Source organism: Electrophorus electricus, chromosome 12, assembly GCF_013358815.1.
Source record: "Electrophorus electricus isolate fEleEle1 chromosome 12, fEleEle1.pri, whole genome shotgun sequence".
In the NCBI taxonomy this organism is placed as follows: Eukaryota; Metazoa; Chordata; class Actinopteri; order Gymnotiformes; family Gymnotidae; genus Electrophorus; species Electrophorus electricus.
This window is the reverse complement of record NC_049546.1, coordinates 19,982,580-19,999,162: the sequence shown is the minus strand read 5'-3', so window position 1 is coordinate 19,999,162 and position 16,583 is coordinate 19,982,580.

Here is a 16,583-nt window from a genome sequence, read left to right as displayed (position 1 = left end):
TTCTTCGTTCTATTTTGCCTGCCCCTTTTAGATTGTCTGTCTGGTTATATGGTGATTGATCTTCTGGTTTCTGGCTCAGACTGTTAAACTCTCTGTGATTTGGATTATCCCTTTATCTTCTCCTTTTGTCATCACACTGGATTATTGCACAACCCCTGATCAACAATTAAATTAACCTGCTGTATTATATCCACAAACGTCTGATTTTGTCCGACCCATCACAGAGTTTGTGTGTGTGTGTGTGAGTGTGTGTGTGTGTGTGTGTGTGTGCGTGCACATTCATATTATTCAGTAATTTATAAAATAACAGAACATATGCTGAAATAATATTTACATATACACAGGCCCTTAACCTTTAATCTGATCTAAAACTTGAACATGTTATTTTCATATTACAAACATAAGGGTTGGGGTTACATGTCCATATTCAATACAGTGTTATTCTTCTTTTTTAATAAACCCTAATTATTCATCTTAGGTTGAATCACTTTTTTACTATGCAAAATGTTTGGGTAGTTATAGATTTACAAACTGCAATATCTGTGAAGCACATAGTTAGTAACAGGTAATTGATAATTGGTAGAGGAACTAAAGTAGGATGGAATAAAACAACCACAATAAATAAAATTTTGTAATATGAACCAGTATGATGAGAAAAGAAAAAATACAGTATTAAATAGAATGCAATAAAAAAAGTTTACTTCAAATTTAATATTGGTGATCTATAATAATAATAATAATACATATAATAATCATAATTTATTATTATATGTTAATATTTATATCTGATATTTAATATCAAATGCTAACCAACAAATACAACAGGCAAAATATAATCTTGTAGTATGAAGAGACGATATAAAGGTCAGAAAATCAACAGTCATAACTAAGTAAACACAACGGGTAGAGATCAAAACATTGTGGATATTCTTTATCAGACACCCAGTTTTGAGAACAGTAGTTCTCTAAGACAAATGTGGCACTTTATTGTTGAAGCTGGAATGAACCAGCAAAAACACAACATACCATAAAACAGATGAACAGGGAATAAAGATTTGGAGATTATAGAGTTATTATAAATTATAGAGTTATAGATTATAGAGTTACCTCTTTAACAACACTGAATGTGCCAGAAAAGAGATAATGTATCCAGACTTCATTTAGAATTAGAGAAGGGAAGACAGCTAATAATCTAGATGATAGTCAGTAAGATCTGAACGTTTCACTTCAGATTACATGCTGTCTTCAGGCTGTCCTCTCTTCAACTACGCTCTTTTGGTTTTCCTCTCATTTAAATGAATGGCAGCATAATTTAGCTCTTTGGCATCATGTCGCTGTGGAAATGAACAACGTTTAGTGAACATTACTATCATTCTGATCCTTATTTAGAATATGACTACTAGTCTCAAACACAGAGACAGTGAGTTGCCTTTTCCTCCTCTGCTACAACAGTGCAGTGTTGTATGTCTCATACATCTCCACCACAATAGCTTCATGCATGTGTGTCAATGCTTGTGGCATAGCAGGCCACCAATGCGGTGCGGGCTGCACCTGGATGACCTGTCCCCAAGGAAGTCTACGCCCACGTGATAAGTGCATGCACATCGAGGCGATTGTCGGGACGTCGTGGATGGGGGTTGGCCTCCTTGATTTTTCGGTCCAACTCCCATTCCAGGGACGACAAAAAGCAGGTGGGCGGGAGAATCGGCTCTGACCTCATGGACCTTGCTCCTGCTGTGTATTGTCGCGAGAGCACGTCCGCTCGGGTGTTCTTCTCTCCTGGCCTGTAGGTGACCTTGAACCGAAACTTGGAGAAGAAGATTGACCACCTGTCTTGCCTGGCGTTTAGTCTTTTGGTGGCCCAGAGGTATTCCAGGTTCTTGTAGTCAGTGTATACTGTGAATGGGTGTCTTGCTCCCTCAAGCCAGTGTCTCCACTCCTCGAAGGCTAGCTTCATCGCCAGGAGCTCACGGTCCCCAACCCTGTAGTTCCTTTCTGCTGAGCTCAGCTTTCGAGAGAAGTAAGCAATGGGCCGCAGGTCGCCTCTGCCTCCCCTATGTTGCGAAAGCACCGCGCCCACTCCTATGTCAGAGGCTCCACCTCTAGCACGAAAGGTCTCTCAGGGTCCGGTTGTTGCAAGTTGGGAGCAGTCGCGAAGGCATTCTTGAGCTCCTCGAAGGCCTTGTTGACCTCCTGAGTCCATTTGATCTTTCTCACAGGTACCCAGAGCTGATCTGTGAGAGGCCTTGCCAGTGAACTGAAGGATCTATTGAACCTCCTGTAGAAGTTGGCGAAGCCCAGAAAGCGTTGCAGTGCCTTGCGTGTAAGCGGCCTTGGCCACGCCTTCACTGCCTCCACCTTGCCCGGTTGCATACCCACACACCCTTGTCAAATGTTGTACCCTTGTGATGGAACTCGCACTTTTCTGCCTTACAATATAGGTGGTTCTTTAATCGGGTCTGTAGCACTGCCTGTACGTCGCGCATGTGTTGGTTCCGGGAGGAGGAGTAGATCAGAATGTCGTCGATGTATGCGACGACGGATCTTCCTAAAAACTCCCTTAGAACCTTGTTAATGTAGGCCTGGAAAACCGACGGGGCCATTGTCAGACCGTACGGCAGAACTAAATACTTATAGTGGCCCGTGGAGGTGCTGAAGGCTGTTTTCCATTCATCTCCCTCCTTGATCCGGATTAGGTTCTATGCGTTTCGTAAATCTAGTTTTGTGAAATACCGGACCCCTCTCAGTTGTTCTAGTGCAGCTGGCACTAGGTGGAGTGGATACGGGTACTGCACCAGCAGCTTATTGAGTCCTTGGTAGTCCACACAAGGTCTCAGGCCCCCATCCCTTTTCTTCATGAAGAAGACTCCTGCTGACACTGGAGAGGTCGATGGTCGGACATACCCTTGTTGCAGCACCTCCTTGATGTATTGTTCCATGGCCCGCTCTTCCTCCTGAGAGAGGGGGTAGATCCTGCACCGAGGGGGCACCGCTCCCTCCTTGAGTGTTATGGAGTAGTCCAAGTCCCGATGCGGCAGAAGCCATGTGGCTTTGCTGGGGTTAAAAACCTGCTCCAGGTCCTGGTACTCTGAAAGAATAGGCACCAGTTTGTCAGCATCCGGGCTTTCTAAAGAAGCCTGGAGGGGTGTAGCCTTGTTGGGGAAGCACCTCTGATGGCAGGACGGTGCCCACTGAAGGGTCTGGTTCTTTGCCCACAGCATCTGTGGATTGTGTGCACGCAGCCACGGCAAGCCTAGGGTGAGGGAGTGGAAAAGACCGGGCAGCAGGAAGAAACTGATGCATTCCGTATGCCCTTCCCGGGTGACAAGAAGAACCCGGGGAGTCACATGGGAGATGTAGCCTGGGCCCACCGGACCCCCATCTAGAGCCTGTATGCTCAGCGAGGAGGGCAGAGGAATGGCCTTGATGCCCAGCTTCCGCGCAAAGCCGCAGTCCATGACATTCCCTGCAGCTCCCGAATCTACTAGGGCATAAGCTGACAGTACAGCCTTTGTACGAGACCCTAACCGGTATTTTAAAATGGGGACGAGAGGGGGATCTACTCACCCTGCCGGCGCCTCCTCTTCCCCGCTGTACTCCGGCTACGTCCAGCTGCATGGGCTCCTCAGGCGTGTCGTTTGGCCGGGCGGACCTGGCCCCGTTCCGTTTTGTAGCCTCCCGTTGCACACACCTTTGCCTGTCTTGCAGGAGGCGGTCAAACGTTATGGTGAGGTGAACAACTTCGTTTAGGGTGTTCCCCTCCTGTTTACAGGCTAGCTCCATCTATAGATCAGGCCGCAGCCCGTTCACGAACACCTTGATCTGCATGGGTTCATTCCAGCACATTCCCGCCACTAAGGTCCGGAATTCAATGGCATAGTCGGCCGCGGATCTCAATCCCTGCCTCAAGTGCAACAGTGATTGCCCGCAAAGCCTTCCCTGATGGGGATGGTGAAATAGCGCAGATATAAGTAAACTAAGGTTGGTACTATAGTAGGATGCCCTTATAGAATAACGCTATTCCTGCACTGTCAGGCTCTGTTTGGTTTAACTATGCATGTCCTGATCAATAAAATACAGTGTGATGTCTTACAAATTGATGAATGCACCAAACTGCATTACTATGGAGAAATTCTCATTGGCTTGAGGAAGTCTTGAGGTTTTATTATTTTTTCTTTGGCTAATTGTGAAACGTTCCTTTATTGTCCCCTGTGTTCTATGATGACTTTCTGCATTAATAATTTAAAAGGACTCCTAAGACCCATAAGGAAAGAAAATAATCTTTTGTAAACATCAAAATCATCTGTTTAATCATCTGTTTACTCAAGAGATATATTCTCATTGGCGGGATGAAGTCTTCAGGTCTTGTTTATCTTATTTGGCCTTTATTGTAAAATTAGAATTTCCCCATTAGTTCCCCATGTTTCATGATGCTGTATTGCCTTAATGATCAAAAAATGTCTTCTGAGATGCTTAAGAAAAGAAAAATAGAAAAGGAAAGAAAATAATCTGCAACCTTTTTAAACATGAAAATGGAAAAAATGCATATTTTACAGATGAATGAAATGATAATTGTAACTGGAGCAATTATAGAAGCCAGTGTCACAATTGGTCCCTCCTAGCTTCCCTGTTCCATGTTTTCCATGTCTTGTGTTTTGGTTCGATTCCCAACTTTCATTTTCTCCGCTCCTTGTTTGATTTTCCATACCTGTTCCTCCTTTCTAGTCTTTGTTAATTTCATGTATTTATACCCTGTCTTGTTCCATGTGTCTTTGCTGTTCACTGACTGTTTGAAAGTCTGTATCTGTAGGCCCGTAAGTTTGTACTCCGTGTACCCTAGTCTAACTAGCCTTTGTGTTTCCTAGCATCTATTATAGCCTGCTTCCCCTGTTTGCCTTCATGTGTTTTTATTTGTTTAATCATGTGTCCTCGTACTCTCTGTATTGGCTCAATAACCCTGGGCCGATATAATGACCACCTCGTTACCGCTCACCGTTTCAAAAGTAAACAAAAACAAAATATCTAAGGTGTGTTAGCCTGCTGAATTCAAGAGTTAAAAATACATTTGTCAGGAAGAGAGTATGAGTGTCCTCATAATGTAATATCTAGGTTACACAGACAAGACGATTTGGGAGAATGAATACAGGAAGTGTTTTTAAATTTCACTTTTTCTACTTTTATAACTTGGATGTTTCTGTGTTTATTGTTGTATATATCTTTCCCCTGTATAATGTATGCCAGTAATATTAATGAATCTTGTGTTCCTGTGTGATACACTGAACAGTTTTCAAACATGGCAGACTAAATAATCCAGTACCAAAAACACATATTGGCAAATAAAAGTGATTTGTTATTATACTGATAATATATTTAGCAGATGAATTTAACTTTCAGGCAGCATTATGTGAGGCTGAATAAGGTGACAGAACTCTGTGGTTTGAGTTGAGCACCTCTGGTCAAATATAATCCAACCAGCACCCCTCCACCACCCTGTTTCAGGTGAGAGATCATTATCTGCACTTCTATTTCCTATAGAGTAGCAAGAACAACCAACAGAAAATTGTATTTGTGCTTTATCTGAAAGAGGGCAAACCTTTAAGTGAAGTGTGACTATATCAGACTCAGGTCATCAAGTCTCAGGTCATCTAAGGTCAAGTGTCAGGGTGCCTCCCCTCCTGCAGTCTCCGTCTAACAGGCTTTATACTTTTGTTGCTTCTGTTGCATTTGCTGTATGTGTAGGTTTTGTGGCACACCTCACACAGGTGGCAAGTGTTGAGTCTTATTCACCTGTGTGTTATGTTGGTACATTTTGGTTGATGCACACACTAGCACATTGTCAGCTTCAATGTTTCACAATGTTTTTAATAATATCTTAGTGATAAGGCAGCTTAGAAATATGTTGATAGTATGAATAAAGTGCCTATGAGAGGTTAAATACAGGGATTCTAATCATATACACTTTGAATTTGGATGCACTGATGTGTATAACCCTTGGTATTTGTAAACGTAACAAAAATACTGAACACTCTTTATCTTTGAGTCCTTCACATGGTTATCTAGATTTTTGTGACTCCTGATGGTCATATAGAATTTTGAAAGCTGATTATTTTATTCTGTGATAATCATTTAATTTAAAGCAAAATGACCTAAAGATATTTGCTTAAATGGGTGTTTTTGGGGGTATCCAACCCTTTTCTTCTATTATCAGTCTTTGTTTGATTTAACTCTCGATGTCCTGGTCAATAAAACAGTGGCAGCTCTTAGTTCATTTTGGTTTCCCTCACATGCTGGAACAACAAGTGTACTACTGCAGAATTAGCAGGTCATTTTATAAAATCTTTTTCATATATCACTTTGCAGTCCACCAACTTTATTTATTATGTATGTATAGTACAGTATAAAGAAATATTTTTCTACATTCTACACCATAAAATCAATGTGTCTTTGACATTCAGATTACAAGTGTTTTGTGCTTTAGTTATAATCTAGATTTAAATATTAAGAAGTTTAAAATAAACTATGTAATTACCAGTCACAGCAACAAATGTAACAGAGGAAAAGTGAACCTTTTTTGCCACTCCACAGAAGTACATTCCTTTATCTCCTTGAGTAAGATTTTGAATAGTCAAAACGTTTGTGCTATTAATCCACGTCACTGTAAATCTGGAGTTGTTGAATGAAGAAGAAAATATGGCCCGTTGATTCGTTTTCATTATTCCTACTTGCTGAGCCTTCTGATTCAATCTTTGCTTGTACCAAATGCTCCAATAGTTATCACTGGATGTAGTTTTCAATGTGCAGAGTGATGTTTTTTCCAGGTACATTCATGACTGCTTGGTTAGCAGCATTTGTAGTTTGAACAGGACCTATAAAATGGAAATAAGTCAGATCAATAATGAAAAAAAAAATGTGGACAAAAGTATATCCAAAGCAATTGATGTATATTGATTATTGATTATCCAACATCATAAAGTACAGTAACAGATGTAATTATAAACATTGGTAAATTTGGAACCATACATGTCTTGTAGCTCAATAATATAAGTATCCAGACTGGTATCATCATTGCAGAGTCACGCTCCGATATCAGAGGAGACGGTTTGAAAAGAAGCAACTGACAAACTAACTAAACTTGATGAGCTTTCAGGTCTCGACTCAAAATCTCATTGGCTGGCAAAAGTCACATGGTCCTGTTCTGTCCTGTTGTCTTACAACCTTGTTTGGCAACCTGCATTGTCTGATCTCTTTAAAATATGTTGAGCCCAACATCCATGTAAGTTAAAGTAACAGAGCAGAACACAACGAAGGGGTGATATGACAATCTTGTATTTAAATTTCCTCTATTTTTAATTTTTTTTGTATTATTATTCATTTATATTTTTTTTTACAGCTAAGATTGTAAAAATAAATGAGTGCAGATACTTTTGGGAATTTACTATCCAATAGAAGACTAAATTAAAAAATGTGCCCTTCCTTATGTGCTACTGTCCTTTCAAACCACACCTGATGGAACATGACTGGATAATGCTGTACCACATAGGTGCTCTATATTTTATGGAACAATAATGAAAAGTGTATGACAACAGTCAGAGTAGCTAAAAAAGGTTCTAATTAGTTTTATATCGTGTTTTAGTGTGTCTCATATATAACTGTAAAGACACAACACAGCAAGATTTATTTTCTGGGATTATGAAGTGCAGAAGTCTATGGAATGTTGTTGGTCAATTTTGTTGGTCCTGATTGCAACAACTCACCACCACATCTTTGTTTATGAAATTTGGTTTTAGGATTTCTAAACTAAATGTAGATGTGGAGGAATTATTGGAAGTAGCTGAATGGATTAGTCACTGGTTGTGGGTGAGGATAGTACAGGCTAGATGGGGAAATGCATAATGCAAATTGAACTAGCACCACTGAACATGCATTAAATGTAGTAGTGAGGCTGGACATGGCCTTAGTCACTGTGGAGACCAGCATGGAACTGCTGTGTTGGGGCATACTTGGTGGTGTAGTTCATCACATCTATATGGAACTGTCAGCACTGAGTAAACATTAACAGTGTCAGTGGGACTGGCTATGACTTTAGTCTCTTGGGAGACCAGTGATGGATTTTATAGGTGATTGGCTGCATGGTGGCAGTACAGTGGGTAAATGTATGAAGAATAACATTCTGTTTGCTGGAGGTTTAGAGTGCAAAGCCCACATGGAACTGGTGGCACTGGTCACGAATTTACGGTGTCAGTGGGCCTGGGTATGGCTGAAGAAAATAACTTACATGTGTTGTGGAATTATAACCAGGAACAGCATGAAGGTGGTCAATGAAAAATTTGAAGTTATATCTCGAGAAACATAGGAAGGCTTGCTAGGAAGTAACTGACAAAAGCACACTATTATGTTTTCTTGCTGGGCTTATAAATTAAAATGTCACTGGTCATCAAATCTCATACTGTCCTGTACAGTCATATTTGAAAACTTGTTCATGTATCATAGACACACAAGATACATTAATATTACTGACAAAATTTACACAGGAGAAAGCTATACAAAGCAATTAAAACAGAAACCTCCTGGAAGTAATTGACAAAAGCATCATACTATATTATCTTACTGGGCTCAATTAAAATTTCATTGGCCATCAAAATTCCCAAGATACTCTATTGGTTTTTCTTTCAGATATGCTGTTTGGCCTCCAGAGGTAATTTGTGCTCTTTTAACCTCCGACCCTTAAGAAGCCTCATCTTTTACTTAAAGAGTTTGTACAAGTTCGTATAAACATGAGTTCAGTCTGTGTTACAGCAGTGTAGATCACAGTTACTTGGTGCAGCTGATGGATAACCTCAGTTGCTGTGGCCCCTCCCACATCCTGAACACCATCCCTTTGTGGCTCCTCCCACATCCTGACTACCTCCCCTTCTGTGGCTCCTCCCCGCAGGCAAATAGAAGCTCTAGACTGATTGGCTAACTTTTCCTGGGTCTTTCCTGCTCTAGATGGGTTTCAAACAAACTTACATTCAGTGAACTCAGACTATGACTTCTAGAAACCTGTCATAGACTTCTGTTGCTTATTCTAATAACTCATTTTGTTCATTATTGTTTGTTTTCTTGCTGTTGTGATGTCCTGTGTTGACCAGAGGACGATGGACTCTCCTTTGATTCTTGGTTCCTCTCAATGTTTCTTCTTTATGCCCTTTGGAAATTTTTCCTTGTCTACGTTGCCTTTGGCTCAGTCACTGTGGGCTTGGACTCTGACATGTGTGAAGCTGCTTTCTGACAATAACAAGTTGTAAAAAGTGCTATATAAATAAATTTGACTTTGAAATTTGACTTAATGTTACATTGTACTGGTTTATTTCATATCTGAGAACACACACTGCTCTGACACGTCAGTCTCCCCACTTCCACATGTACCCTCTTTAAACTTCATTTATTATCTTTTCTGCATGTATATGTGATGTTTGTTGTTATCTGTTATGATAGAATATTCTAAAACATATAGACTTTAAAATGATTATGGCCCTTTTTTAAAAAGTAAATTTTTTTGTATATATTTGTTATGCTAGTTAATTTGATGCTATGTTACAATTCCCTTGTAACTTTTCTTACTATGTTTTACAATGAAAGTTCTTGTGTTTTTGCAGAATGGTTTGGTTTCTTCCAGTCCATTGTTAATTCATGAGATCCCATGGTAGTTGTAATGTTGTATAGTTGCAGAACTGTTAATTTATGTACATTGTTTATGTATTTCAAGCTACTAAGCATTAGCATATCTAAATTTAAAAAAAGGTTTCACCACACTGCATTTGGATAAAGGAAGTGCAATATCAGACACTATCAGTCTAAGATGGTATGGTTTTTTCCTATGTACATATTCACAGTGACCACAAAAAGGGCACTTTTCAGCTCCTCCCACTGTGCTCATCCATCCTGGCACTCTGGCCCCAGTGGGCACTTTTGGGTGGGGGGTACTGGCAGGCCCTGGCTAGAATCCAGCCCTCAAAGAGCACACATGGCAATCACAGCACAGCTCAGTGGGTGGAGCTGATAACTTTGGTATCTAGGATCTGACTTAACAGTATTGTTACATCCTGTGTGTTGTATCACAAATATATTATTCAAATAATTGTTTACAAAAATGGTTTAATGGTTGCTTAGAGAAATGTTTTAAACATTTTCTGAATCTGTAGAATCTTTCTTTTCAGTTTTGTCGATAGTAAGAATAAAGAACCTATGAGAGGTTAGATATAGAAGTTAGATTATAGGGGTTAGATACATGTCATGTGCCTCACTTTGATATGAAACATATGGATATCATGTTATAAGTAAAAACAGAAGAAATGCCCTGAGATGTCAGAGTGTTAAACATAATGTTAAACATAATTCAGAGGTTTATATCCTACAAAGGTCAGACTTCAGTGCTTTGCACTGAAGGTTACTAGTGTGTGCAAAGACTTTGCAAAACCTGTTTCTCTGCTTTTGTTTCTGTTTCTCTTTTTTCTCTTTGTAATTTGCATTCTGTGTTTGTCTGTGTGTATGTGTGTGTGTGTGGGCGTGTGTGTGTGTGTGTGTGTGTGTGTGTGTGTGTGTGTGTGTGTGTGTGTGTGTGTGTGTGTGTGTGTGTGTGTGTATGCACGTGCATTCATATTCAGTAATTTGGAAAATAACAAAAAATATTCTGAAATAATATTTACAAATACACAGGCCCTCAACCTTTAATCTAATCTAAAACTTGGACATGTTATTTTCATACTATAAATATAAGGGTCAGGGATTACATGTCCATATTCAATACAGCAAGAGCCTTTTTTAGGCTCTTAAGCTTTATACCCTAATTATTCAGTTTACATTGAATCACTTTTTGTCTATGCAAATTGTTTGGGTAGTTATAGATTATAAACTGCAATATATGTAAAGCACATAGCCAATAACAGGCTATTGATAACTGCTAGAGCAACTAAAGTAGGATGAAATAAAACAACCACAAATAAAATAAAATTTTGTAATATGAACCAGTATGATGAGAAAAGAAAATATATAGTATTAAATAGAATGTAAGAAAAATAGTTTATATCAACTTTAATATTTAATATCTCATGTCGTTCACCTGTTCTGTGTTAGGTGTAATCATCTTGAGTGTATATATGTCTCCTGTGTTGTAATGTGTGTTGTTGGTGTTTGAGTTGTCTATAGCACTTGAGGTTATCATATATGTTTCATGTTCATAAGAATAAATCTGTGTGTCATCATGCCTCGTCCCCGCATCCTGCTTATCCTCGAATTGTCACAGAAACACCAACCGCAGAAAGATGCCCGGGAAGGGAAAAAGGGAAGGGAAGAAGGGGAGTATGTGCACTTTCTCAGCCTGTGCAGGGAGGCACCCCGTGTTCTTGGGTAGCTCCTGACTCCCACAGTAGGAAAGTGTGGTCCTGGTGCAGAAGCGAGGGAATCCCACGGGGCTACGTTTGACAACCTAGACTGGTACAACGACTTCCAGTCTTCCGAGTTGGACGACGTGGACTTCTGCAACACCAAGGAGAGATCGTTACTCCTCCTGGCCTCGCTCTATGGTCCTGCAGCTGAGGAGGAATGCGCTGCGTCCTACGGAGACCAGCTGGATCAAGAGGACCGGTATTTGGAGGTGGAATCTGCTGCTTCCTATATGGACCTTTCGGAGGACTACGCAGGTTATGGAGAGAGAAGGGGGTGCAGTGTGTCACTTTGGAGTCGGACAGGGGGTCTGACCTCGAGGAGGACCTGGTGATGGAGGTGGAGGGGGTATCCAGAGAGGAACTGCCCTCTCTGGACAATGTCATGAGCCCTGAGTATGGTGAGCCCCCAGTACCAAAGGCTCTGCCTAAGGCTCTATCCAGGGCAAGGTGCTCTGGGGGGTATCTAAGGGGGAACCTCACCCTCTTAACGACGTCACAAGCTCTGAGGAGGACGAACACCCAGCACCTAAGGCTGTGCCCAGGATCAGGTGCTCTGGAGCAAGCAAGCTGCTCCAGGGGACTGCTGGAGCGCAGGCACCGACGCCTAAGCTGAGGGGAGGAAAGAGGACAGCGATACTGGGGACTGCCTCACAAATAGGCAACACAGCTGGGTAGCTCCCCCACTAGCATTCACCCCAGGTCAGGACAGCCGCCGCCAATCGAGCCGACGATGAACATTCCCACCCCAGGCTGGTTGGCATCCGCCCCAGCCGACAGCTGGGGTTCCCCCACTCTTTCTCGGACTGTATAATTTGTGTAATGTAGTGCCTGTGCCCATCACCGTGTCTGTCCCCATTATAGTTAATGTGCCTGTCACTTTGTTCCCCTCTGTGTCTGTGTCTGTCCCTGTTAGTGTGTGTGTTCCCGTAACTGTCGTCATGTTGGTCCTGGTGTTTCCCCCCGCGCTCGCTTTGGCCTCCTCTATCCTCGTCGTTTGGTATTGGTTTCGGGTCTGCATCCCGTTAGGCTGTCGCGCCGGGAGGGGCTCTGTTACATCACAGCCCTACCCCCTTCTCAAACGTCTTCGTGTGTGTGTTCTTCTGTGTTGCCACGCCCTTTCGTGTCGTTCACCTGTTCTGTGTTAGGTTTAATCATCTTGAGTGTATATGTTTCCTGTGTTGTAGTGCGTGTTGTTGGTGTTTGAGTTGTGTATAGCGTTGAAGGTTATCATATATGTTGCATGTTCGTAACAATAAATCTGTGTTATCGTGCCTCGTCCCCACATCCTACTTATCCTCGAAATGTCAGAGTAGTATGAAGAGAAGATATAAAGATCAGAAAATTAACTATAATAACTAAGTAATCACAACACAATGCGTAGAGATCAAAACATTGTGGATATTCTTTATCAGACACCCAGTTTTGAGCACAGTAATTCTTTAAGACAAATGGCACTTTTTTGGAGAAGATGGAATGAACCAGTTGAAACAATATAACTTAAAGATTGGAAAGCAGATGAACAAAGAGTATAGAATTAGAGATTACAGAGTTACACAGTACCTCCTTTACAACACTGAATGTGCCAGTAAAGAGATAATGTATCCAGACTTCACTTAAGATTATAGGAAGGAAGAGAGCTAATAATCTAGATGATAGTCAGTAGGAGCTGAACGTTTCACTTCAGAGTACATGCTGTCTTCAGGCTGTCCTCTCTTCACCTGCCCTCTTTTGGTTTTCCTCTCATTGAAATGAATGGCAGCATAATTCAGCTCTTCAGCATCATGTCGCTGTGGGAATGAACAACAATGTTTAGTGAACATTACTGTCATTCTGATCTTTATTTAGAATATGACTACTAGTCTGAAACACAGAGACAGTGAGTTGCCTTCTCCTCCTCCTCTACAGCAGTGCAGTGTTGCATGTCTCATACATCTCCACCACAATAGCCTCATGCATGTGTGTCAATGATGCCGTAATTTGACTACAGCTATAAACTATTTCAGCACAACAGATATGGAACAGAGGAAGCTGAACTGAGCAGAGCCAGAAACATTCTTAGTAAAAGATTTCATAGATTTAAATGTATAAATGGCAATAAATTGCTCTTTAAGATTTAGAGATCTTATCATTGTTGATTAGACTGTGATTAGACAAACATTACTACAGCTCAACCTCTGCTCTTGACATCGCCTGCTATGTCTATAAAAAAGCAATTTATCAAATGTACATAATATGAGATTCAGTAGATTTTATCAAGGTAGGGCTGCATCACTAACGTCTACTGCTGTCATATCTATTATTAACATGTTATTCGGCATGATAAATATTTTTATATTTAAGTATGAGTTTTAATGTCAGCTGATACAGCCCATATCCAAGATGAAGACCGTAAACCTGGAGAAAGACGTTTTACTAATAAAGGCATGAAAGCATGACTGCATTAGTTGTACCTGATTGTTCATTTTCTTCATCACACTACCTTCTGGAGGTTTCACTGTGGTTGGTGAAAATACAATATTAATTGTAATTGGATCAGGGAATATTACCTCTATGCTAAAATTATTGCTGATTTTTTAATCAATATTTTCAAATTTTCTTAAAGATAAAAAATGTATGCAGTCAGGAAATAGAACAGTTTGAACCTCCTGCCCTTTATGAACACTTACCATTGCTGTGTTCAGAGTTTTTCATCTTACAAATGATTATGGCTTGAGCAATGATAACAGCCACACACACTCCCAGCATTGCTCCAAGACAGATCTCTACAGGACCCACAGGCTTTACTGCAGAACAATCTTTATAAAATAATTGAAAATACAAATTGGAGTGAAAGGTGTGTGGTATGTGACCTTAATATCAGACCCTAATCACATACACTCTGAATTTGGATGCACTGATGTGTATAACCCTTGCTATTTGTAAACATAACAAAAATACTGAACACTCTTTATCTTTGTGTCCTTCACATGCTTATCTAGATTTTTGTGACTTGTGATGGTCATATAGGATTTTGAAAGCTGCTAATTATTTTATTCTGTGATAATCATTTAATTTAAAGCAAAATGACACAAAGTTACTTGCTTAAATGGCTGTTTTTGGGGGTATCCAACCCTCTTCTTCTATTATCAGTCTTTGTTTGGTTTAACTCTCGATGTCCTGGTCAATAAAACAGTGGCAGCTCTTAGTTCATTTTGGTTTCCCTCACATGCTGGAACAACAAGTGTACTACTGTAGAATTAGCAGGTCATGTTATAAAATGTTTTTCATATGTCGCTTTGCAGTCCACCGAATTTATTTATTCTGTATTTATAGTGCAGTATAAAGAAATATTTTTTCTACATTCTACATCATAAAATAACTGTGGCTTTGACATTCAGATTACAAGTGTTTTGTGCTTTAGTTATAATCTAGATTTGAATATTAAGAAGTTTAAAAGAAATCATGTAATTACCAGTCACAGCAACAAATGTAACAGAGGAAAAGTGAACCTCTGATTTTTCTGCCACTCCACAGAAGTATGTTCCTTCATCTTCTTCAGTAAGATTTAGAATAGTCAGAGAGTTTGTGGTGTCATTACTCCACTTCATTATGAATCTGGAGTTGTTGAATGGGGATGAAATCATGGCCACCTTCATTTTTTGCGCTCTTCCTACTTGCTGAGGCTCCTTCTTCAGTCTTTGCTTGTACCAAATGCAAACTATGTCATCACTCTTATTGGATGGTGCTTTAAATGTGCAGTTAAGAGTGATACTTATTCCAGGTTCATTCAGGACTGCTTGATTAGTAATCTCTGTAGTTTGAACAAGACCTGTAAAATGAAACAGATTCAGATCAATAAGAAAAAAAAACTGAATCCAATGTATATTGCTTATTAATCCAACAACAAACTACAGTAACACATGTAATTATGAACATTAGTAAAGATTTGCAATCATACATGTCTTGTAGCTCAAAAATATAAGTATCCAGACTGGTACCATCATTTCAGAGTAATGATCCAACCTCAGAGGAGACAATGTGAAAAGAAGCAACTGACAAACTAAGCAAACTTCATGAACTTTCAGATCTTATGACTCAAAATCTCATTGGCTGGCAAAAGTCACATGGTCCTGTACTGTCCTGTTGTCTCACAAATTTCATTGGCCACCTGCAGTGCCTTATCTCTTTAAAACATGTTGGAACCCAAAAAACTAAATTGCTGTAATTACTATTATTATTATTATTATTATTATTATTATTATTATTATTAATAATAATAATAATAATAATAATAATAATAATAATAATAATTTCCCCTTTTTTATACAGCTTAGATTTTAGAGTGCAGATACTTTTGGCCATTGATTTTTAGCCAATTGAAAATTTGCTCAAAATTGGGCCCCTCGTTTTGTGCTACACCTGACAGATCATGATTAACGTTATAGCAGTGAGACACTCAAGATTTTATGAAACAGTATTGAAAAGGGTATAACAGCAGTCAGAGTAACTTAAAAAGGTTTTATTGTTTGTTGTGTCATATTTAATATTAGAATAAGAGATACAACAGCAAGAATTATATTCTGGAATATAGCTGTGGTAGTCTAGGTTAGGATTATAGCCTGTGAGAGTCTATGGAAGGTCTCTTTTGTTGGTCCTGTCTACATCGCTAAAATTCCTGAATGTGCTGAATCTGTTGCAGTTGGTCGGCCGGCTAGCAGGAGGGACACGCCCACTCCTGCTAGGGATCATGCCCCTTACCTGCCCCGCTCACAATTGCCGGAGTACTAATAGAACTCATCTGTTCATTAACCACAATCTGCTTATTTAAACCCACAGATCCCAAGAGACAGGGCTGCACATTAGAGGACCTAAGACAGCAGTCTCATTTGATAACTGTGCTCACTCATAGCGAACGACTGTTTGAGTTCTGTTTAAGTGTTGTTATCATCACTAGCTACCAATGGATAATAAAAAGCACTTTGCTGCAACCCTACCTCTCGCTTCTTCTGTGGCGCAAACATCACAGAATCACCTATGTTTCTGTCCACTGCAGAGTCACACACTCTCCTGGGAAGGTCACCAGTACACAACACTGTGTATCACTGAGAGTACACTGAAACAGTGTCTTGTGCAGCTGAACTACATTTACACTGTACATTATTATTGTAAGCATGGCGA